Raw genomic sequence first — 25349 nt, forward strand, 5'->3', positions numbered from 1 at the left:
ATAAATACTACCATCTATGGAATTTCATAATAAAATTTCAATCATCTTGAATATACAAGAACTAAAAACAGAAAATACAGGAATTTACGGTCAATGTTCTAATGCCACAAGTTTTGTCAGTTCAAGAGAAACTAGGTTGTTTATGTTCCCAGTATTAATGTAGTTTCTAAGATGAAGATGTAGTTATGAAGAATACTGGATTATCTATTTTGTAAATTAAGTTGCACAAAATGTTATCATACTGAAAAACCTTAAATGAAAAAATTCAGTTTATATTAATGAAGTTTTTCAAAAAAAATGTCACAGCTAGTCAAGGCAGAAGTGTAAGGATCAAATCTTACCACAGTAACAGGAGCTAAGGAAGACAGTTGCAATTGCAAATGAGTATGATTGTAAGAAAGAAAAAAGTGCAATTTGCAAATATATGGTGAAACTAATGGGTGAAGGGATCTGTACTTGCAAGATGAGAAAAAAAAAAAAAATGAGTTGGGCTTTAATGTTTTTGGTGTCAAGATGCCTTGATGGTACATGCAAATGTTGATAAGTGCATTAAGTTGTAGAAATTGTGAGCAGTAGTTGTATCAAATTGCAATCAACAGCAAAAGAAAATGATAGCTTGTTAGAGATGACAAAGAAATGCAGGACTAGTTTTGTCAAAAAGAAAATTAAACTGGAAATGAGAGATTTGATTAAAGATTGAATTCATCAGTAATTGCCTGACATGCATATTTCTGATATTTCTTAAAACAAGGAGTTCTTACCATTGGTAGATAGTGAACCCAAGAATTATAGGTATTAATGATGCTGCTGTCATAGAAAGAACAGTTTAGTTTATTTAGTTTAGAAAGAGCTCAGGATAATTGTTAGAAGTTTTTTCACTTGGTGATACTATAAATTAAAAGATACTAAGAAATTACAGTGGTATCTTGCTAATCTGAACCTCTTTAGTCCGAACCCTCCAGTAATCCGAACTGGGGTTTGAAAGAAAAAAAAAGTTTCATTTATTAAGTATTATTATATTGTGTACTATTATTTTTATTTAATAATTATTATTTTAACTATTATTTATTTTATTATTATTACAGTAGAGTATTTTTTCAAGTTGTTGATTGTACTGTTATACAGTAGGTCTATTTTGATTTATTGTGTTCACGTTTGCCTGGGAAGCCGTCGAACCAGGAGCAATTCGAGCGTCATGGAAAAAACTGTGGTCTTCTTGAATTTACCAAGATAACTATGGTGATACACAAAAAGAGGAAATTCAAAACGTGCATAATTTGGTTAAAAATATAAATCCAGATGTTGAAATTTTCAAATAGATGTTACGGAATGAAAAAAAAAGTAACACATAAAAAGAGGCAGTTGACAGTTTTAATGTGTGTATAGAATGGGCTAAGCAGAATGATACGCCATTCCACAAAATTTTATTGCTAATGCAGCTCCGAGAAGAAGCATTCGAAAAAAGTTTAGCTGCCAAGAAGCAAAAGAAAAGCAGTCACTTTTTTTACAAAGAAATAAAAAAAAAAATTCTGTTATTTTGTGAAACTTTTTTTTGTGGGTTGTGAACAAGAAACTAATATTTTTTACACAAATTAAGTTATGTACCGATAGCTTTTTTTAATTGGAGTTTTATTAAATCAGAATCCTCAACAATACAGGTACATACAAACTAATTTTTTTACTAAAATAAACTTTCGTACTATATTATTTTTTAAGTTTTACATTACAGTATAGTAGCTTTTTTTTCTATCAGATACATTTATTTACAGAATTAAATTGATGTATTAGAATCTGATTATTTTTGTCTTAAACGCTAGTTATTGTCTCTTGGGCGAAAATTCGCTAATTCGAACTTTTCGTTAATCCGAACGAGCACGGTTTTTATTAGTTCGGATTAGCGAGATACCACTGTATATACATGTTTTAATCCTTTATCCAAGTGTAAGCAAACAAAGTTTGCACCTGAAGTAGTTTCAGGACTGGCATGTAAAACTGCAAGGGCTGGATATTGATAGGGCATGGGAAGTGGTCAAGGAGCATTTGCAGGAGGTTATGGCAGACTGTATACCTAGAGTCCAAATAGTAAGTCAAGTAGGGGTTAAATGGATGAATAATATCATTAAACTTGAGTTGCAAAAAAAGAAACAACCGTGGAAGGAATTTAAGGAGAAAGGTGACCTGCAGGCACATGAACAGTATAAAACGCAGGCCAGAAGGGTAACGAGTGTGGTGAGAAAGGCAAAAACGGATTATGAAAGGAAATTAGCCATGCAAGCTAAAGAGAATCCCAAACAGTTCTTTCAATATGCTTCTAATAAAAGAAAAACTGTACATGGCAGAATGATTTTAAGGAACGCTGATGGTAGGGAGGTCAGTGAATCAGTCGATATAGTGGAATTACTGAGTGAGCACTTTGCAAGAGTATATCATCCAGGTGGTGATGTTGAAGGAATGAAGGAACCATTAGTTTTGGGAATTGTGGTGAATAGGCTATTACAGAACTTTAATGTGAATACATCTGTGGGATTGGATGGTATATCAGCACGAGTCTTACGTGAAGCGGCTAAAGAATTGTCAGTGCCCTTGACCTTATTGTTTAATCTGAGTCTCGGATCTGGTTTAGTCCAAAGGGATGGAAAGAGGGGAAAATAGTTCCACTGCATAAAGGAGGATCCAAGACTACTATTGCAAATTACTGACCGATTAGCATATCAGGAGTCATTGTCAAGGTCTTGGAGAAAGTAGTCAAGGGTAAAATACAGGAATGGATTGATGAAAATGAGATACTGTATGGGGGGGACAGCATGGTTTTGTGAAGGGTAGATCATACCTCAGTAAATTGCTCAGGTTTTTTTAACAGTGACGGCTGAACTGGATAAGGGTAATGGGTTTACAGTGATACTGCTGGACCTGGCTAAGGCCTTTGACAGGATACCACATGGAAGTTTAATCCGTAAACTGCAACATATGGGAATGGATAGGAAGGTGGTTGATGGAGAGATACCAGGAGAGTAGTTTACTCAGGAGTAAAGTCCAAAAGATGGCCTGTGACTAGTGGTGTGCCGCAGGGTTCTGTTCTTGGACCACTGCAGTTTAATTTGTTCATTAACGATATAGGGAAGGATCTGAGAGGCACGGTTCATTTGTTCAACATGCTAAGTTGGGTAGGGCAATAGTGAATGCAGAAGATGTCAAAATTTTGCAGGATGATTTGGATAGATTGGTGGTATGAGCTAAGGAGAATGGATGTCAATTTAATGTGGCAAAATGTAAGGCTATGCATTTTGGGGGTTAAAAGATTTGCAGCAGTATACCACATTGGTAGAACTGTACTCCAGGAGATTGACGAGGCCAGGGACTTGGGAGTGTTGGTGGATACGGAGTTTAAGTTTAGGGGCCACATCGCAAAAGTGGCTAAATCAGCTCATCAAATCACTTGGATGCTGAAGAATACTCTGACGAGCAGAGATAAGCAAGTTATTGTTCCTCTGTATCGAGCCTTGATAAGACCCCATCTTGATTACTGTGCCCAGATATGGTCACCTAGGTTTCTTCTTGATGGGGAGGAGGTTGAGAGGATCCAGAGGCGAGTGACCAAGATGATAGCAGGTCTATGGAATGAACCTTATGAAAACAGGTTGAGGATTTGTGGGTTGCAGAAATTGGTTGATAGGTAGAAAAGGGGAGATATGATTGAAACACTCAAATTGCTGAAGGGTTTCTATAGGATTAATTCAGAGGATATTTTTGTGAAGAGGACTGGTGGTGGTGGGACTAGGAGACATCCATGGAAGCTGGGCAAGAGTGTGATTAGTAAGGGTGTTAGAGCTGGGTTTTTTACTTTTAGAGTGGTGAATGAGTGGAATAAGCTGCCAGAGTCTGTTGTGGGTGCAATGATAGTGAATGAGTTCAAGGCAAAGTATGATAGATACTGTGTGAATGTCGAATAAACATGTTTAGGACCTCCCTCAATGAGTCTAAGGACTCCTTGGAGTCACCCATAATAATATATAAAAAAGCTAATAGAAGGGTCACTACTCAAACCAGCAGTCTGGGTAGCGACTCTTCCCATAATGCATTATACATACTCTTAAGGATATGGGTAGTGACTCTTCCCATAATGCATTATACATACTCTTAAGGATATGTGCTTTGCATTATGGGATACTGGCAAGTGACATGAAGTCATTAGCATCTATATATACATATACACACGCGAGTTGTCCCAGTCCTGAAAATACTTCAGGCACAAACTTTGTTTGCTTACACTTGGATAAAGGATTGAACCAAGTACAGTCATACCTCGGTTTACATTACCTCTAGCACGAAGTCCGCAATTTCAAGCCCCATTTTACGTAAAAATATTAAAATTTTAAGGTCAACGCCCGGCAATCATCTGATTGGTGAACAACGGAGACTCGTCACGTACTCCCAAGCTGTAGGCGAGTCTGTTTTTAAGTTTCGCACATCATCTGTGTAATTTAGTCGTTGCTTACACTTCTTAGGGTGCGTTTCAATATGGTGCATTGCAGTAAATGACATATGTTCTCTGATAGCATTATTGTAGATTTTTTAAATATCAATATTTAGTTAATATATCAGAATCAAGGAAAATAAAAGCCATTTCTTTAGAAACTAAATATCATACAGCATGTTGAAAGGAGTGAAAGAAAATCTGATGTGGCACATTCTTTAGGATTAGCGCTCTTTGGATCAAATGTCTCTGGCAATTTTAAATCAAAACGATTAGTTTACCATTTGGAAAATCTGAGGGCGTTTACCTGTAACATGGAAACGTGTGGATTACCAAGGAGTTATTTACTGATTAGTTTGTTAACCATTTTTGTCCAGAAGTGAAACGAGGTTTTGCCAAAGAAAGAATTTTGAAGAAAGAAAATGAAAGAGGAAAAAAAAAAGAAGCATAAATTTTGAAGTATTTTTAGATGTCTTGATTTTATCTTCGTTAGGCATGTAATATTGGGCTTTATTTAATAAAGCTTTTCTTTTTTTTCAAAAAAAGTCTTTCATTTTCTTAAGTACAAATGTATCCCTATTATGGCCATAGTATTTTTACCTCTGAGAATGAAGTTTTGCTTAAAGTAATTTCGTGGAACGCCTCTTCGTTAATTGAGGTATGACTGTATATGATTTCTTGGTATCTTTAATTTTCAGAGGGCAGGATAAGGATAAAAATTTTTATTTTTATATTATTAAATTTATATTAAAATAAAAATTCCAACCAGAGTAGAAATTTCCAAATGGTGGTATGAATAGAAAAGAAATGGGTATTCTATAGACTTCGTTCATCTGAAGAGGAAGACAAAATCTTACGGATGCAAGTACTATCACTATGGGCAATTTGAACTTTGGAGATAGACTAATGGGGAGAGGGGGGGAGTAAGTATGCAAGACAAGAAAACAAATTCATGAAATCACTCAGCCTGTGATGGAAGACAGTGAAAACTATCTTCCATCAATATGCATTAGCACTGACTAAAGGATATACATGGAACTAAGGTAAATGACTAATAAATTGAGATAGCAATTTGCAGCTATGCTGTCACCTTCTAATTCCTGTGTATGTTAGGAAAATGTCACATAGGAGTTAAATGTGACAAATATTTTCAAGCAAAGGCTGCATAAAGTAGATATGGATCCTCCATCTTAACACGTTCGCTGCCACGCTCCTCGGACATAGTTTGTTACCGCAAGCCAAGCATTTTTGCAAGATCAGTATGAGTTATCTCGTAGCTGGCTTATCACACAGAATTTTGTTTCGTATGCCAACTACAAGTAATCTCTTATCACCCCCACCTATGTCTCACATGCGATGACGACTGTGTAACTTGAGTTCAGAGTCAGCGACATTCAGCATTCAGTGCAGTAAGGTTTATTGCATCTAGTCTTAGAATTATTTAAAATTAGCTAAATAAAAACCTTCAATTACACCATGGCCAGTAAAAAAGCTTACTAATGAAGAATTAGAAGCTTATGCTAATATGAGCAATGACGAATGGAACGAATTATTTGGTTCCGATTCCGAAGATGATTATAATCCTACAGACGATATATCGTATATAAATATATGTTGAAAAAACTCCAAAAAATTGTTTGATTTGCATTAATAAATACGTAGTCTACGCAACAATACCCCTTATAATATACTATACTTTTGCCGAAATTATTTTCCTTTTATCAAGCCCCAGACGTGCTCTCCGCTTTATTCACAAACCAAGGGTCCAAATTAACATGCTTATACTATGGGTTAACTCATGCTTGGCATAGGAGGTCAGTAATCTACCTCTGAGTATATTCTTAGTTGGCAGCAAAGATGTTAAGCATATTGAGACTGAAGCATTAAGAAGAACAGGGTTAGGCAAGCAATAACCACTAGAGAAAGAAATTATGAAAAAAAGTTTTATAACAAGTCAACAGACATCAAAAACAGACACAAGTCATTAGCTCTCTGAATGTCAGGGAGGAACTGGACAAAAGGAGATAGATGAGTTAGTGGCAAAGCTGTTATAAGGGCCAAACTCAAATACAGTGGTATGACTAGATATAAGCATGGGTGCTAAAGGAATGCGATGTGCAAAAAGTTAAGCCGTCGCACTTGCATAATTCACGAGTGGAAAGAGAACAATTCTATTATTTAAGGGCAAGCAAAGACTAATGCAGCACATTAGATGAATCCATTCATTCTTGCAGAGTGGTAGTGGTGGATAAGGAGAATAGATAATTTGTGCATTTTGCCAAGGCATCTGACAGGACTTCACTAGAGGTTATACAGAGAGAGGGTTTACAAAATGAAATGCAACATGGATTGGAGAGGGACTGACAGATATCAATAATATATGGTAGTGCCAAGTTTGAAAAGGGCGACTAATAGTGTACTACAGGGTTTTATACTTGAGCCAGTGTTTAACCTGTTAATACTGAGGACAGGATACTTGATATTGAGTAGTATTCGATTATATGCAGATACAGAATCTCTGCATGCTGATTTGAACAGATTGGTTATATGAACAAATGACAATATCAGTTGAAATGTTGCTAAGGTATACATTTTGGACAAAGGACATCCTGAAAGTACTAGAATTACTTTGTTGAAAGTCTTCTCTAAGTTAATGAAACAAAGACTTATCATGTGCTGTCTCCACAGTACCACCCAAACTTCAATCTGTAATTCTTTATAAAAAGTGCAAAATTACTGCATTTAACTTGTCAAGGTCTGTTTTTATATGGAAGAAACCAGTCTCATTTAAAAGAATTTTATCTCAATTTATGCATTCACTTTATGAACAATGGGCTAAGAATCTACCCCTCCCCATTGTAAAAAGAGGCCTTCCTGTATTGACTTGTTAAATTCTATTGGCTTCATAACAAAAAATAGCACATGTACAGGAAAACCTCGTTTAACGCAAATTCGATATGTGCAATAATCAGTTAGCACGATTGAATGAAATGATACTGTTTCCTGGTTTAAGCTTGTGATTAATCAGTTAATGCGATTTTTTTATGTTACGCAAAACTTTGTCACCAATCTGCACCACTCAATGTAGCAGCCAGTGGGCAGTGGCAGGCAACATTCGGCATTTGACTCAAATGCTATCATCGCAAGTGCAAACTATGCTCTTGCTGGAGGTCATGAGTAGCTGTGCATGCATATATTATGAGTGATATTCTACACTGTTTATGCGGCAAGTTTTGGTTTAACACTTGTTATGTAAAGGGTGTGTGATAGTTCATAGTAAATTGTATCTGAGAGATATTGCAACCTCCGATGTCAGTAGAGTATTGGTTTAGTTTTATTATTTTTATTTACTGTTGAAAACGGCTGGAAAAATATATCGATTGGATAATCCAATCATGTTGAAGAGATTCAGCGATTTTGTTACTCGAGTCTGATGATAAGAATGATAGTCGAATGCAAAAGTAATATTTGATAGTAAATTGTATCTGAGAGATGCTGCGAACTCTGATGTCAGTCTAGTATTGGTTTAGTTGTTTCTTTTTCTTTGTTCAATAATTTCCAGATTGTAATAACTGAAAATAAACCATCATGTATTATATTTGCAGTGTTTTTTTTTAAAGTTTTATCTTATTTTAGCACATACTAGTAACGAATGTATCTCAGATACACGCGACCTCCGCTGCAATTTTTTCGACCGCGACCTCCGCAGGATTAAGAGAAGATGGACTCATGAAGTACTCAACCTGTCTTGACAGAAGAGAATCAATCATAAGGCTTTATTATATTCAACCCCTGATATGGAAAAGAGAGACTGATAAAGAAAGTGGCAATAATAAAAAGAAAAGAAATTACGTTAGAGGAAAAGCTGGAAGTCATTAAGAAACATTAAAGTGGCACTAGTAATATAATGATTGTGTGAGACCAGGGATACAGCAAGTTTAAAACTAGGTGATCCCTGGAAATTAAGTAAGAGTATAGTCAGTAAAGGTGAGGACTAAATTTCTTTGCTTGAAGAGTGGTGAATTAGTGGAATTATTTGTCAACATCAGTTGTGCCTTATTAGTAAAGGAGTTCAAATCAAAATGACAGGTATTGGTTAGGGACCTCTTGTGATGTCTACATACTTCATGGAAGTTCTTATATTTCATTGGATTTTCCAGTTCTATTTATTATCGAATCTAATCTAAAGGGAGACATTTGCTATCTTATTTCCTTTTTTTTATGCATGTTGAATGATTACAGAAAATACTATTCTAAATTTGTTAATAAAAAATTACACTTTGTCACAGAGTTTGTTTTATTGAATCTCACATGTTCCTAGTATTATATTATTGTCCAATTCTAGGATTGGAGTCTCTTGCCAATATTAATCTAGCTGATTTATTTAAGTTCTCCAAATGGTTTCAAAAAATTAAAATTTTTTTATTAGCATTCCTCCTTCAGGGCCATAGGCACTGATTATATTTAGTTATTTTAAAATAACTAAATCTCGGTATTTATCAAATTCCTGACATATACCCTCAGGAGGTGTAACAGGATCTTATGAGAATACATGAAAAGTTACATATTAACTTCCTATCAACAATTTTACTCCAGATTAGCCTGTTGTTCAATATTTAAATATTATAAGATCTTATATTTCTGTCAGTATTCTTTCAGATGCATATTCCATTCTATTATTTCATTTTGAAAATCCCCATATTATTGCTACAGCTGTTTTAAGTTTCTTTACTTCCTATTATGTTTCCAATATGCATGCTATTTTTATATATATTTGCATATCTAACTGAATTAGTTTTTGGTTTGAGGGAAAAAACGTTCTGACTGTTCCATTTGGAATGTAACATTGAAAAACTTGTTCTTTCCTGGTTAGACCTCTGGACAGTCCAGCCACAGGTGTGTGTATGCACACACACCTACATGGGAACTGGCATCAGCAAAATGCAATGTAAAAACCATGAAACATGTATGACTGATAAGCAATGACCAGGGAAACTGAACTCCTTAAACCCATGCTGTGCCAACTGCAATGACCTTGGATTCCCTCTTAATTCCTAGTGATCATTGTCATTGGTAATGAACACCAATTATCACTTTGTTCCTGAAAGTGATAAGCAAAAGAGAATGGAAGACACCAATTCAAGAGTCTGAATAATACTCTGCAAGAAAGGTTATGTGCAAATAGATTATGTGAAAATCATAATTTCAGATGGGAAAGAAAAATATGCACTTTGGTAAAAAAAAAAATAAATAAAATGTGCTCATGCATTGACAGGTATCCTTTGCAAAGAACAGCTCTCTGCCTCCCTTATATCCTGGATTATTTAGTCCTTGAAATAAATTAGAAAAGGGAAAGAAGGAGAGACTACTATATGACTTCATTCAAAAACAAAATCTTTGGACTTTTTCAAAGTTGGAAAGAAACATGGATTATTCTGAAGGCTGTTAAAAAGGTGAACATACTATTAAATGGATGAGAGTAAACAATCACTAATTGCATTTACTTTAAAAACCATCCCTTTTGTATTTTTTTAAAATATAAATGGTAAGAAAGATACCAATGCAGTTAAGGTGCTTTCATAACAGATCAAAACCAGACCTGACAAATAAGTTAACTTTGAATATGATAAAATACAAATATAGTTATGTTGCACTAATCCCTTGGTTTTCAGTTATTGCAAGCATTTTTTCTATAAAATAAGTTTAAATAAGAACAAACCAATAAGTGCATAAAGTAAACAGTACTCTACTACAATGTTGACATTATCTAGTGCAGCTTCATAAACTAATCTGTTTTGAATGCTAAACAACAGTGAAGTTAACCATAAATACTACCATGCCATAACTCCAGAAGAGAGAGGTTGAAACAACCAAGAGCCCCATAACATCTCCATTTGTCCAGCTTACTAGAAGAGACTTAAAGTTAAAAACAAGTTTTATTTACAAAAAATCAAAACATCATTCCTAGCTCAGCTGAGATAGCAATACAAAAAAAAATGTGCAAAATAACTGCATGCTCAGATATTAAAAACCTATGGTTCTTTTCTTACAGAACCAAAGGAGTTATGATTTCCATCTGATACTTTGATTACAAGAACTGATAGCTACATATTTAATATAATAAATCGAAATAAAAGAAAGGAGAAAGTAAAGAGGGGTGTTGATCTAGTGCATCTCAGTGACAAGCTTTTATTAATCTTTAGGTGGGATGGTTTTCATCACCTGATTTGAGAAGTGTCTAGAGCAGAAAATTTCTAGTAAAAGCAAGCCCATTCAAAGTTTATTGTAAATAAGTTTATAATAAACTTTGATGGGATATACATTGTAAAAAATGCAGTGAAACCAGTTAGGTATTTCCAATCACGCAAGATTACAAACTAACACTAGCTATAGATAATTATGAAGATTAAATAATTTGAGAGCCCTGTTCTAGATAGTTTTCATGCCACTTGATTTTAGTAGATAGGCTAGTGATTTCATACTGGGCAATGAAAATCATCTACCACTTAGACTGCTACCATGAAATTGAAATGCATTTCACTATTATGCAATAAAAATACCATGAATACTGCCACTTTGTTTTGCCCTAAGGTGGTCTAACTGAAAAATTTTTCATAATGATCCTAAGTCATAAGCCTGGTTGGCCAAATGATTAACATATCTATTCTTTAACCAACAGGTTGTGGATTGAAATCCTGCCAGGAGTATGGATGTTTGTGGTTATCTTTAGATGAGATAAATTTCATTAGCATGAGAACATCATCTAGTTTAGTGGAGACCTGAAAAAGTGCAATGACAAAGTTCCCAGTCTACATAAAAATAGAAGCATTCCTTAATTCACAGTAAGGATTATTACACAGGTTTGAAGACCTGGGAAACAAAACCCAAATAAACTGATGGAGTCACGTGACAAAATTTTATTGAATTCTGTCACATTAGAACTTATTTCAAATGTAAAACGAAACTCCAGTAACAAGTTATGCAATTGCAATTTTGCATTCATGCAAATTGCTTGATTATGTAACAGAAGTTATAAATACAAGTTATGCTTTTAGTGACAAAATGTCACTTAAAGGGCATGAAGACTGGTCTCTAGAACAGGGTTTCCAAATTATTCAACCTTTAACTACCTATAGCTAAGGTAGCATGTTTACAATCTTTGTAAACATTATGAAATGTTCATTCATAGACAACACTACACAGGTTAGAATTTCATTAATAAGGCTCCCAAGTCTTCATGTGAAACGTAGTAAAGACGAAAAACAGCAAGTGATCAGTTTAATTTACTCTAAGTTTTACTATTAAATTTAATTTCACATCACAACAAATTATTCAAGCCCAGAAATGATTTAAGTTACTACATGAACATATAGCACAAATAAACATTAGCCTTATATAAAGGCTGATAAATTTAGTTTAATCCTTTATCCAAGTGTAAGCAAACAAAGTTTGTGCCTGAAAGTATCTTCAGGACTGGGGTAAGGTGGTACAACACCAGGGCAACCCGTTGCAAAGGTGGAGCAAGCTCCCAACACTCCTGTCTCAGTATCTCCTATAATGCAAAACACATCTCCTTGCGGATATGTCTAATGTTATGCATTAAGGGAAGGGCCACTACCCAAACTAGTTTCGACCTTTATTGAGGTCTCTTCAGTGGGTGGTGTTGTACCACCTTACCCCAGTCCTGAAGATACTTTCAGGCGCAAACTTTGTTTGCTCACACTTGGATAAAGGATTAAACTAAATTTATCATACTCTAACCAAGTGAAAAATAAACTTTGAACATCTTTCTATAAATCCAGAGTAATTTATTAAAAAAGGGTGGCACACCATTTGGCAACTCCTATAGGTAGAGATGACATGCTAATGCTTCTGCCTGGTATCTCAACTTGGGCCTGGCTCCCACTGAAGAGACCTCAATAAAGGTCGAAACTAGTCTGGGTAGTGGCCCTTCCCTTAATGCATAACATTAGGCATATCCGCAAGGAGATGTGTTTTGCATTATAGGAGATACTGAGACAGGAGTGTTGGTAGTTTGCTCCACCTTTGCAACGAGTTGCCTGGTGTTGTACCACCTTACCCCAGTCCTGAAGATACTTTCAGGCGCAAACTTTGTTTGCTCACACTTGGATAAACGATTAAACTAAATTTATCATACTCTAACCAAGTGAAAAATAAACTTTGAACAGCCTTATATAAAGTTAGTCCGAGTTTAATAGTCGTTTTTTTTTTTTTTTTTTTTTTTTTTTTTTTTTTTTAGAACTACCTATTTTTGGGTTATATATTTGACATTCATGGCTCAAATGAAAAATTAAAATGTTTCAGTAAATTGAGCCTAGTAGGGTTTTTTCTCCCAGAAACTCTGGTTTTTCACTCGCAGACAAATCGGCGTTCAGAACACAAGCAATTTACGGACAAAAAATATACTGTTGTTGGTGATAGTACTAGTGTTGTAGTAGGAGAATTAAGTAGTAGTGGAGAGGGTGAGATGCATTTAGCGAAATAGAGTGGACTACCCTCCTATGGATCAGTCCTTGGATTCCCTGGAGGTGTCACATAATAATAAATAACACCAGGGAGGTAGAAAGGGATTTGTCTTTCATAGATGGTAACCAAGCAGAGATTTGTTGATAAGGAAAAATGTCAGGACTAAAACTATCTTTACAGGATCTCAGCAATAGTATGATACTTGTGATGTATTGGATAAGGATTTGCCGTATAGGTTCATGGTTTTTGGGGATGGGCTTATAAGAGTCCAAGATGCATTTAAACTTTGAGGTGAAGCCATTTTGTAGTATGATGCACTGAATAATGCTCAATTCTTGTTAGACCTTTAGGATTAGAGGAGATAACATGTGCTCTCTGTTGAGCAAGGATTTGAACGAGTTTTTTTTTTTTAGATTAATGACGTGCTGAAGGTTTTATGTAGCAACCTGTGAAAGCAGGTTTACTTACAGTGAACAGAAAGGGTGAAGGAAAGGAAGATGTCAAGGAAGGTTGTTAATTTTGGTTTAAAAAAAAAAAAAAAGATTCTTTAGAGTTTGATATAGATAAAAATCTATATCAAACCCAAAACAAAGGTTGGAGTTGAAGAGTGTTAACCAGAGGTACAATGATAAACAAGGACTGCATACTGAAGCTGACCATGAGGTGTGTAGGGTTAAAGATTATTTATTTGTCAGAAAGATAGCCAAATTCTTAAGCAATAGATGAGGGAGCAAATGCAGTCGATTACAGGTCTGAGTGGAACTCCTTTATGCATTTTTGGCAAGCCATAAAATACATAAGCTGTACTAAAATGGATCTTCAATTTTCTGACAGTCTTCATGAGGTGAAGCCATTCACGTAATCAGATCATTGAATGATCAGATTACGTGCATTTTGAAAAAGTTGAAAGCAGCGGAAGTTCTATAGACACTTTTTGGAACTTTGAAATTCAAATCCTAATCCAAAATTGCACCGCACGCATTTCTTTTTTTTTTTTTTGGGGGGGGGGGGGGAGTAAAAGGTCTTTTTCTGCCCGCCTATTCTCATAGTTTTGGTCTTTTTTTATTGCGCTGATTTTCATGCCAAAGTTATAGCTGTTATTCAATTTAGACAATCCTGGAGACCTGCACCTACATATGTTTATAAGAGTATATCATCTGTATAAAGCAAAGAACTAAATTTGATCTCAGATTCTAATATTAAGATTAATGCCACTATTTTTTTTTTCTTTCCAAAATGCAATCTATATAGATACAGATCTGAATAAAAATGAAGATGGTGTGCACCTTTACACTGCATCTAATTTTACATAAGACCACCTTCCTGTACTTCCTTCAATTCCAACTGCTGACTTAACTTAACCACCTTACCAGCCGTTATGGATCAAATACGCATTCTCATACGTTTCATATCCATCATATATTTCAATGTAATATCAATGGTATTACAATTTTAATATGCACTTCGCATCCATGATAACCTGGACGTATATATACATCTTGGACAGTAGCATGGTTAAATATAGACTATGTATGCTCTGTATAAATGTTCCATTTACCATATAATGGTAATTTTGAAAAGCTTTTCTCTGGGCACATTGCCATATGCCTTCTCCAGCTTTATGAAACTTAAATAATACAGATCTTATTATATTATCATGATTTCTCAAAAAGTGAAGATCTGATCTCAACCTCTATTTGGCATGAACTTGGCTTGTTCAAGTTTTTCTTCCACAATTTTACTTACCCCTTCAAGTATGCTCACATAATTATATAGTATACTTAGTAGACAAATTCCTTTAATTCTCAGATTCAACTTTATTCCCCCTATAGATTGGAATAGAGCTCTCATAATTTCATATTATCTAGAATCAACCTTCTGACCAGGTTCTTAATTAGTCATGACAGAACTTTTATACCTCCATATTTTGGTATTTTTGGTTGAATACCATCTGCTCTAGTTGCCTTTAACCATTTCAGACTTTACATAAAACTATTTCAAAGCATTAATTATCATCAGCTATTGCTATCCACTGCTGGATGAAGGCCTTCCCAAGATTACCCCAAAACTTGTCTGTCCATGGCTCTTCTTTCCCATGTCACTCCTGCAAATCTGATGACATCATCAATCCACTGTGATTTAGGTCAGTGTCGTAGTCATTTCTCTTGTGGAATCCAATCCAGTACTTTTGTCTATCATTGATCTTGTCTTCGAGCAATATGCAGCCCAATGCCACTTCAGGTATTTCACTCTTCCTGTGGATGTCAGACACTTTTGTTTGGTTCCTTATCCACGTATTCCTTTTGTGATCCAGTCTTGTGATACTAAGCATACTTCTTTCCATACTATTGTGTTGTTCTTAATTTCTGAATTTCCTTTGCATTTAGTGTCCATGTTTCACAGTCATATGTCAATATAGGAAGAATACACTGGTTAAAAACTTTTCTCTTCAGGCATAAATGGTAGTTGGCGTTTGAATATTGAATGCAATTTTCCAAATGCTTTCCACCCAAGCATCATACACCTTAATTTCGTCCATGGTATTTTGTTCCACTGATATCTGTTGTCCTAAGTACAGTATATGTAATGATCTACACGTTTAATTTCCTCATTGATTTTTATTATTTCTGGTTGAACATAACGTAAGTCTTCTTTAGATTCATCTTTAGGCCAGCTGTTTATTAGCAGTTTGTAGTTCATGCGCAGTTGAAGTAAAGATAACTATGTCATCTGCAAAGCATAAATGGCTTAAATATCTTCCATTTATCTTCAGACCTTTCCCTTTCCAATCAAGTTTGAATATTTCTTCTTGGCATGCTGTGAATAATTTTGGAGATATTGTGTTACCCTGTCTTATACCTCTCTGTATTTCTACAGTAGAGATGTTTCCATTGAAATGATTGTTGCTGTGGCATTGGTGTATGCTGATTTGATGGTCCTGATGAATGGCTTCACCACTTGGTTTTGTAATGCTTTAAGTATTACACAAGTTTTTTGTGAATCAAAAGCATCCTCAGTCAATAAAACCAAGACAGTGATAATTGATATTCATTACACCATTCAATAATCTGCTGTACAACTTGAATATTGTCCATTGTACTAAAACCATTCGAAAGCCTGCCCGTTCTTTTGGTTGTGCTAGGTCTAGTCATATAAGTAAACATTATTAGGTCGGTCAAGTCTTCTACCTCACCTTTTTATGTATCAGAATTCCATGTTCTCAGTACATCATTTTTCTTCAGGCATAAAGTAAATAGTGTTGCTAAGAGTTTGTAAATTATTTCTCCACCTGTTTTTAGAAGTTCTGCTAAAACTTCATCCTCACCTGCAGCTTTCCCATTTTGCAAGCTTTGGATGCTCCACATAACTTGTGGTAGAATCTGTGGTACTTCAGCTGTTTTGTAGTTGTTTTCATTTAATTCATCATTTGGTATAATATTGAGTAAAATTCTTCAACTCTTTTTGCTATAGCAAATCTGTCTCTGGTGATGGTCCCATCTTGTAATTTGACTGCAACCATCTGTTTATTGCTGTTCATCAATTGTTTGGTTTTTTTGAGACTACAGTTGTTTGTTGTATTTTCTTATTTCTTCTGTGATACGTTTTCTGATCGTTTGCACAATTCAGTGTATTCAATTTTATTCTGTAGGTTAATTGATTGTTTCATTTCTTCATAAGCTGTTTTGTTTTTTCAGAAATTGTTTTGTTTCTGTTCTGTGGTACCAGCTATTTCAAGTGAGTATTGTAAAAGGTTTTGGGTAATGTCATTATTTTCTGATAGATGAGCACTGTCATCTATAATGAAATGTTTAAATTGATTTAGTTCATGTTGGAATATATCTTTTTTTACTGTTGAGTTGGTGTACATCTATGTTTTGCTTTGATCTTCTAAACATTTTTCTTTCTTTCTGGCAGTTTATTTGGATTTTACTGTATACCATATGATGGTCACTTCCAAATGTTGAAGGTATTTATAACAGAGCATTCTTATTGCTGAGGATAAAGTCAATTTCACTAGTTTTTCCATTTGGACTTTTCCATGTCCACTTATGTTTTTTCTTGAAAAAGGAATTCATGATTTAATATGAACTATTGTTCTTTCACTGCTTGTTTCATTAAAGTCTTTCAAAGTAATGAGTGCAAATTCTCTAGAATCTTTATCTTCAGTTTTAATGTCACCTTTATCATCTGATTCCTTTCATAGTACTCTTCCCTCCATTTCTAAGCTTTTTTCAACACCTCCAGAACATTCTCACCTCCTGGTATTTATTTTATATTCTTACTGAAGTTTTCCCATGACTTGTTTAGCTATAAGTCCTGAAGAGAAATCCATCAGGTGTTTGCTAGTTCTAAATTCACCTCCTCTAGAATTTCTGCTTACCAACCCCAATATGAATCCTACAATGTCAACACCTGGTACATAATCATCTAAAGAACAAAGTTAATGTGAGCTGTTTCTTCTATTAAGGACCTTTAATTGGGATCTTCAAAGCCATAGACAGCTTTTCCTAATTTCATTTTGAAATTATTTCAATGGCTTCCACTAAAGTTTAGTATTTTATCTAATAACTATTGCTTTTCCTAAAACAAAAATGTTAATTTGTTTCACTTAAATGAAAATTTGCATCCAGAGCAAGAATGTAATATAAACTGATATAATTGACTAGTTCCATTAATAGTTTGTTCAAGGTGTACAGAAAAAAAAAACATTTTTATTAGAAAACTAATGATTTTAAGCATACCAAAAAATTCTTTTTTTTTTTTTTTTTTTTTTTTTTTGTGGGGGAGGGACATTCAGGCAACTTGAAAGAAGCACTAATACTCTAGTTAATCATCAGAATTCTTCAGCAACAAAAAAAATGTGTTTAAAATTTAAACTAGGCAGCTAAATCAAGAAGTATTTAATAAGAAAGAAAGTACCGCTTGTGGTATATCTTTCTGCCTATTTTGAACAGTCATGTTTAAAAAGGGAACTAAAAGTCAGTGACAAGGGTAAAGTGTGAATGTAAAAACACTATTTTAATTAAAAACATACAAACCTAAAAATTACAATTTAATACTGTCTCAAATGAATTAAGTTCTGGAGTAGCTTCCAGAAGGTTCTTTACAGCACACTAAGATATGTTTGTACCATGCATTATGGCAAGACTTTACCCAGACTAGTTTGACTTTCACGATTTCTGTGGGAGCCAGACAAAGTAGGGAATTTTCACTGTCATTACAACATTCTGAATTAAAGTTAGAGTGTTAACAGCTTAGGAAGTAGTATACATATAGTCTCAAATTCTATAAGATAAAATCCAGATCAGAATCTTGTATACCAATTTGCTACTCTATGGAGAGGAGGGAAAAAAAAAGTTTTGTTATGAAGACAGCTTGACATCTCCAGTTTCAATAATGAGAACTGTAGCAATTCTCACCATAATGCATGACACCCAAGAGCAGTGTATTATGGAATGCAAAAACACAACTGCTCTGTACAAATAGCATGGCTGCAAAGATTTCACATGCAAACTTGTTTTGCTAATCCAAGCTTAATAAACAAAACTGAACTGAAACTTTTACCATATACTCAAATAAGGTAAATCTTTCAAACCTGCAAAAAACTACATTAATTTTCCTAACAATATAAGCCAAACTTCAGCACTTGATGTTGGCTTACTGACATGATTCCATGATCAGAATTATTAGTTTATAAAATTTGCAAGTTATTTAAAATTACATTAGGTTTACCATAAATAAAAAAAAAAGCCTACAATAACAAAATTAAGTTTAGAAGAAGACCAACCTCACTATGCTTTTGCTGCAATGCTCTGCACAAAAAAGGTTTCACCATTCTTGACACCAAGGATGTCATCTTTTATTTGGGCATGTATTGCAATTAGGACTTCGAAGTTTTGACATTAAGGGAGCAAGACTTACTGCTGAATGCAGCTGAGAAGTTTTCTAGAGATTTTTTTTCCAAAAAAGTCAAGATGAATGCAAATAACTACACTTCATAACTAGTCAATTTTTACAATAGGGAGGTTATAACAAAATGATAATCTTTCAGAGAGGTGTCCTGACAAAGTATTAGAAGTGCCAGCAACATATCTTTTGAATTAAATTAGAAAGGAATGTTTAGTTGTGATCAGTATGTTAATACCAGATTAAGAAGTTCATAAAAACTAGGGAGTAACCTAAGTACAAAAATTAACTTAAAAAGCTCCAACTTTATATAACCAGTTAAGGAAACACTGGCATGTCTCATGAATACTTATGCACTTTCTTGCAAAATATTATATGCATAGCTAAAACTGCTTTGGATTTATGTACTATGTTCTTACTGCTGAAAAAAAACATTACCAAGCTTAGAATTCAATAATATACAAAGACTACGTAAACAAAAGGGCAGGTACAAGATTTGTGTGGCAAATGCCACTTAAATTTAATCTGAAATTCTGAATCAAGACATCAGAATACTGCAAGAAGTGAATAATAAAACTATTAGTTTTAAAACTAATAAAGAATTGTTCACCAAGTATGAAGTTCTAACATGTATTTTAAGTATTTCTGTAATCCAGAAAAGGTTCTTTTATAAATGAAAAATTCAAAAAATGAGATGATCAATGTATAAACTGAACACATGCTATTTGTAAAATACAGTCCTAGTCGATAAGAGTTTGACCATTTGTAGACATGATGAATCAGACCAATTTAACATTACAATCTAGAGACAAGCAGTTATTCTCGAGACCAAATTCATATTCAAATTAGTATCCTGTCCCTTGTTCATCTCGGATTTAAAAAGAAATGTTTAAAGCTAATTTGACTGTAGGGCACTTAATTCTTCTTCTTCGCGTTATTCCCGCTTCCTATGCAGGGTCCGCGTGTTACTTAGATGCGACTACTTGTTAGTACTACTCCCAACCGACCCGTCGCCTGGTCTGCCACTGGGGGGATATATTTTTGACTGTAGAGGTGTATGTTCACGGGGCCGGTTTGCCTGTTTGCGGGATGAAAAACACCAGATAAACTGGCGGAAAAAATCCTACTGACCGCGCCCAAGACCGGCTAACTTGGCTATGCCTGAGGAAGATCCTCAAATTCCTCACGTCTACAACGGGAATCGAACTTGGGACACTCCTTCCCCAGTCATATGGTTGCGAAGCGCAAAGCCACTAGGCTAACCGCGCGGTCACTGTAGGGCACTTAATACAATTCTTAAATGACAAAAAGAATTTAATATTTGAGCAAGATTCAGTTCAAAAAAAAAAAAACTTGATTTTTCTTGAGAATTATAAAGGAGAATGTTGCTTGACAAATGAATGTGTTCCAATACAGCTTTTACTTAAAAAAAAAAAAAAAAAAAAAAAAAGTCTTCTCAGGTGCAATGTTTAAAATTTGTCCAAATTAAATCATGCCTAAAATCCTAGGCATGATTTGAATCATCCTAGAAGAGCATGCTGATATATGTAGAACCTTATTAGCAAAATGCCTGTCAAAACTAGTGACTTATTTCACAAATGCATCTCAAGTTCTGTTCAAAGCATAACACTGCAATTCTATCTGATGTTACCATGCTATGCAAGGCCTTGTGTCAACATTTTCTTTGTGGTCTGCCATTGAAATAATGTATTTTAACTTGCAAAGAGCTAAATATTAAGAGGAAGAAAGAGCCTGAAAAATTTCTTGTTTTAAGAAACATCGATATAACTTATAGCCAATTTGCCATATCTGAAAATCCTAGCTCAAGAAAAAAGGCCAAAAAACATACTTCAGTCAGGTTAAACTTAAGTTGCTATATAGCATTAATACTGAACAAATTCAATACAACGAATGCATATTCCAAAATTGCATTTGTAATCTGATTAACTATTTTTAATCTTTAAAACAAAAGAAATTTTTGACAGAGAACGTCTTTAAATACTATGGTATCTGATAGCCTAATTAAATATGCTCACTTTATTAATGACGCCTTCAAAGTGTCATAACAAAAGGGGCACTACACTGCAACTCACCATCTACCGTAACCCTCCATCTATATGTTACACTGATGCATTTTAATCCATATAATATACAGGTATCCCTTGCTTAATGAGATTTGATTATCGTGGCGAAATTAATTGCGGCAATCCCTTGATATAAGTGGCAAGAGTTTTGATTAACGTGCCTTTAACCCTGAGGAGCTCGCAGCTGATCTGACAGATACAAGCAAAATGTTTAATATCTTCACACAATTCAGTGTATAGCTTAGAGGTCACGAGTAGCTGTGCATTTATATGTTACGAGTGATATTCTGCACTGTTTTTTTGCTGTCAGTTTGGTTTTTAACACATTTATGTAAAGGTTTGTGATATTTGACAGTAAATTGTATCTAAGAAATACCACGACCTCCGATGTCAGTATAATATGGTTTAGTTTTTTTTTTTTTTTTACCTTTGTTCAATAATTTTTAGATTGTAACTGAAATTAAATAAACCATCATGCATTACAATAGAGAGCCAAAGACTTATTTATCATACATGTCCTCTAGGAGATGTGCTTTACATTTATGGAAAATACTAAGCAAAAGTGATCTGGAGCTTACTCCACCTTTACTACGGTTGCCCATAAGGTTGGTTATGCTCGCATCTGCCGAAACTTGTAGTTTCTATATATTTGGCACGAAATTCTTGTAGTTTCTATGTTTGGTTATGAAATAATGTTCATTTTAATATCCACTTAATTTGTACCATCATGTATTATATTTGCAGTGTTTTTTCTTTATGTTTTATTGCTTTTTTTCCTGTTATATCATAGAATTTATGCCGATAAGAAAAAAACTAAAATTGTTCAAACGACTCTTGATAACTTCTTTTGATAAAAAAATTGCAGTAAATAATGTAGGTACAAGCATTTATTAAACATTTATTTTGCATTCATTTTTTATCTTTCCTAAAAGAGTACCATATAAAACGAATTATTAGTACAGTAATCGATCAGGGATGAATTGTACTTTTTACCATTATTAGATTTGATTAACGCAGTAACATTGAGGGATTAATTAATCGCTTTAATCGAGGGATACCTGTATACTATTGTTTGTGGCAAGTCTCCCTTTTCAGTTTTGAAGGATGTTTTGACAGTTGAGTAAATGTTGACAATTAAGATCATAATGCTCCAATATCATATCAACTGCAGATCAGCTACAATGGACATAACTCCAAGTAGGAAAAAAATTCAATCTAGTGTTAAGTACCACAGCTCTTGTAAAATTATCGTCAAGGAGGTAGACACTTCATATACTCTCGGGAAATTATCTTTTTGCCTTCCTTACTGCAGCAGCCTCAGGCAAATTGAAATGACCAAATGGATGAAAAATCAGTCAGGCATCTGTGCAACACTTTCTGTTTACGTTCTGAATGAAAAAAGAAACAAAGTTTGTCCTTTATAGTTTGCCCCACTACCTTCTTTTAACAATCTTGTGGGCAAAACATGAAACATTGCAAGTAGAAGTCACTTCCTGAAATTCCAGAATTCATTTTTTTATTAATTTTTTAAATAATCCCTATACATGAAAGGTTGACCAACCCTATAGTAACATTAATACTGTGGCAAGAAGAAACTTGTTTGCTTGAAGGGCATAAAACAGCAACAGAAGGGATAAAAGAAGTTTGTTCTTGTTAGATAATTATTTAAACTCAAAAACAAAAGTGTGGTAGCAAATGATATATATATATATATATATATATATATATATATATATATTAACTATACAATTTCTAAAAAAAAAAAATAAAAAAAAAGAATGCTTTCTGGATTTATGAGAAAGAAGGCATTTCTACAGAGCAAACAAAACAGACACTAGCTAGCACATGTAGTAGCAAGCTAAAATAAGCAGGGTTATAGTAAATATTTTAAGTAAATATATCTAATTAATGTTGGCCTAGTCTTTGTTCTACAATATCAAAACCCTTGAACGGCTGTTTCCCAAATGTCTTTAAAGGTGGTAAATGAAATTTTACATCATGTGCAACAAATATTCTGCATTTTTGGGATATCTGAAGTGGACTGAAGGTGTGCTCTATTTCTAAAGGTGTATTTCTGAGCAATCTAAATTGTTAGCTAGTAATAGTACTACCATACAACAGATTTACAGGATTATTACTTCAGCCTGACTAAAACATTAAGAAATGCAAATTACTAGATACCACAGCATGGTGTCTAATGAAATCTGAAGCAAACGTGAATTGACATGTAATAATAATAATAATAATAGAGGTAAGAACAGGATTTAGCAAATTCTAAACACTAGTGGTATGAGATACAAAAATATCAAATATGTTCATGTAATGCTACAACTGATCAGAGCTCAAATCTCAAACACTTTAACATCTTATTTCTAAGTATATTGATGAGCATGCTTTAAAAAAGAAATTAGGATCTGTAATTCCTGCTTCACACATTAAGCTGTTACTAAATTTTTAAAATTTAATGTTTCTTACATATAATTAGTGTTTTTGGAAGTAGTACTATCCTGATCGATACTACACTGATTCCTTTTAAAGTGGAAAATTGTGGTTTCCTCCCACCTTTCAAAAAAAAAAAAAAAAATTGTATATATTTTGTATGGTATAAATGATATAGCACTGACTCCCCCTCGCACACTTGATGACTAAGTTTAGCTTTCAGTAATGCGATTTGTAGCAGTTTTTTTTAAAGAAAAAAAATTTGTTGACACTAAAAAGTTATGCAAGACCAAATCTACAGTTTAAACTTACCATTATGATCAAAGTACAATATGAAAACGTAGGCTCTGAATCGATTACGTTAATCAAATACAACCTTACAGGCTACAAATGAATGAGTCCCCCCCCCCCCAAGTTTTATTGTACACTAAAAAAGCAGAACATGTAAATTAACATTGATAGCAAAAAAAAAAAAAAAAGTTCAAAGAAAAAAATAATAATAAATAATAAAGTAGTTCAATATATCTGCTGCGTAATATTCTTGCCTCTAATAATAAAGTCAAAAATACTTAACTAAAAATAAAACTTAAAAACATGTACAAGTTGGTATAGTCAGAAGGCATAAAGCAATAAGCGCTTGTTTCGGGCCTCCTACAAAAGGTGACGTCGATCTTGGTTTAAACAAGGTATGCTCGATAGCTGCAATTAAAACTACTGTTAATTTAAAGCTTAGCAATCTACTACATAATACCAAATAATTCAGAAAGGGATAAAGTATATTGATATCGCCAAACGATTAAGCGTCATTTATAGATTACTGTAGTAATTATTTAATGAAAGAATACCTTACTTAAACAAGAGTAGACACAGCTGTAGGTTGAAGGAAGCCCAACATGGCGACCACAACTTCTATTTCGAATTCAAATTGCCTTATTCCACGATTTTCAAATTGTATTCTACGTCTCAGAACACTAAACGGAATATGTACCAAACGTGGGAACGAAGTAAATACACACACACATATAATATACTAACCGTTTGGCCTACGATGTAACCTCCCTGAAAGTATAAAAGCTAACTTCGTTCCTTAATCCACAGTACACCAGCTTATGGACTGACTTTAAGCTTTAGTCAGTCAGGATCACATGACAAAGACGAAAATTATGATTGGCTGGAGCCTATGGCATTGAGGCGACGTGTCTATGACCTTCCTTTGGGAAATTATTTGCATATAAGTGACATCACTAAACAAGTCAACTACTAAAAAGAGAACTGTTTTGTAGGCAAACGAGTTCGTTTTCATAAACTATGCTATCATAAAAAAAAAAACTAAAAGCAACCTGGTGTGACATTCAGATTGCACGCTTACTACGACTAAAATCTACTCTCGAGCAGAAATGCAATACGAGCAGGTATTGCCAACACCACCGCAGTGAAAGCAATACTTTTTTTCGAATGTTGCTAACTATCACAATAAAAGAAATATATGCTTGATCTGCAAAATTGAGTACTTGTAGATTTCATTGAAAATAAATGTGTTCTTAACTGGATTTACTATTCAAAAAAACACCACAAAGTAAATGTTTAGTACTGGAAAGTATTTAATCTTTTTTTTTTTTAATATTAACACAATCATCCTTAAAATGTTGAGCATACCATAAGATATAAGGCTATAAGCGATGATCAAGAAAATATTGTCGTATTTAATGCTTTTTTTTAATTATGATGGCAAGTGATAGCCTTAAAGATATCGCCTAGCTTATCAACTGGAGTCAAGACTGAATTTTTTAAGTTTTCAACGAAATGCACTCCTTTCCAAAATGCAAGAGAGAAAGTTATTTGTGAATATTATTTACGTACTGTAAAGTTTAAGAGTAAATTTTCTCTTGCATATATAGGTTTACCACAACTCAATTAAAAAGTCATATAAATATTAGTTAATTAATTTTTATTTTCGA

At 33.9% G+C, this 25349-nt stretch overlaps 1 protein-coding gene across 6 annotated transcripts in view; it reads right to left on the reverse strand.

Annotated features, from left to right (window-relative positions):
- The window catches only part of drn (zinc finger AN1-type doctor no), a 112859-nt gene extending 88116 nt beyond the window's left edge, over window positions 1-24743 (reverse strand). For 3 of the 6 annotated variants that reach the window (XM_090412566.1, XM_090412564.1, XM_090412561.1), the window contains exon 1: window positions 24242-24420. The gene's annotated coding sequence lies outside the window, so the exon portion shown is untranslated. The other 3 variants (XM_090412565.1, XM_090412562.1, XM_090412563.1) reach the window with 2 other exon arrangements.
- Between the last annotated feature and the right edge of the window lie 606 nt (window positions 24744-25349).

Source organism: Typopeltis vanoorti, chromosome 23 (genome assembly GCF_054136105.1).
Source record: "Typopeltis vanoorti isolate ZY-2024b chromosome 23, IOZ_Tvanoo_1.0, whole genome shotgun sequence".
NCBI classification, from domain to species: Eukaryota; Metazoa; Arthropoda; class Arachnida; order Uropygi; family Thelyphonidae; genus Typopeltis; species Typopeltis vanoorti.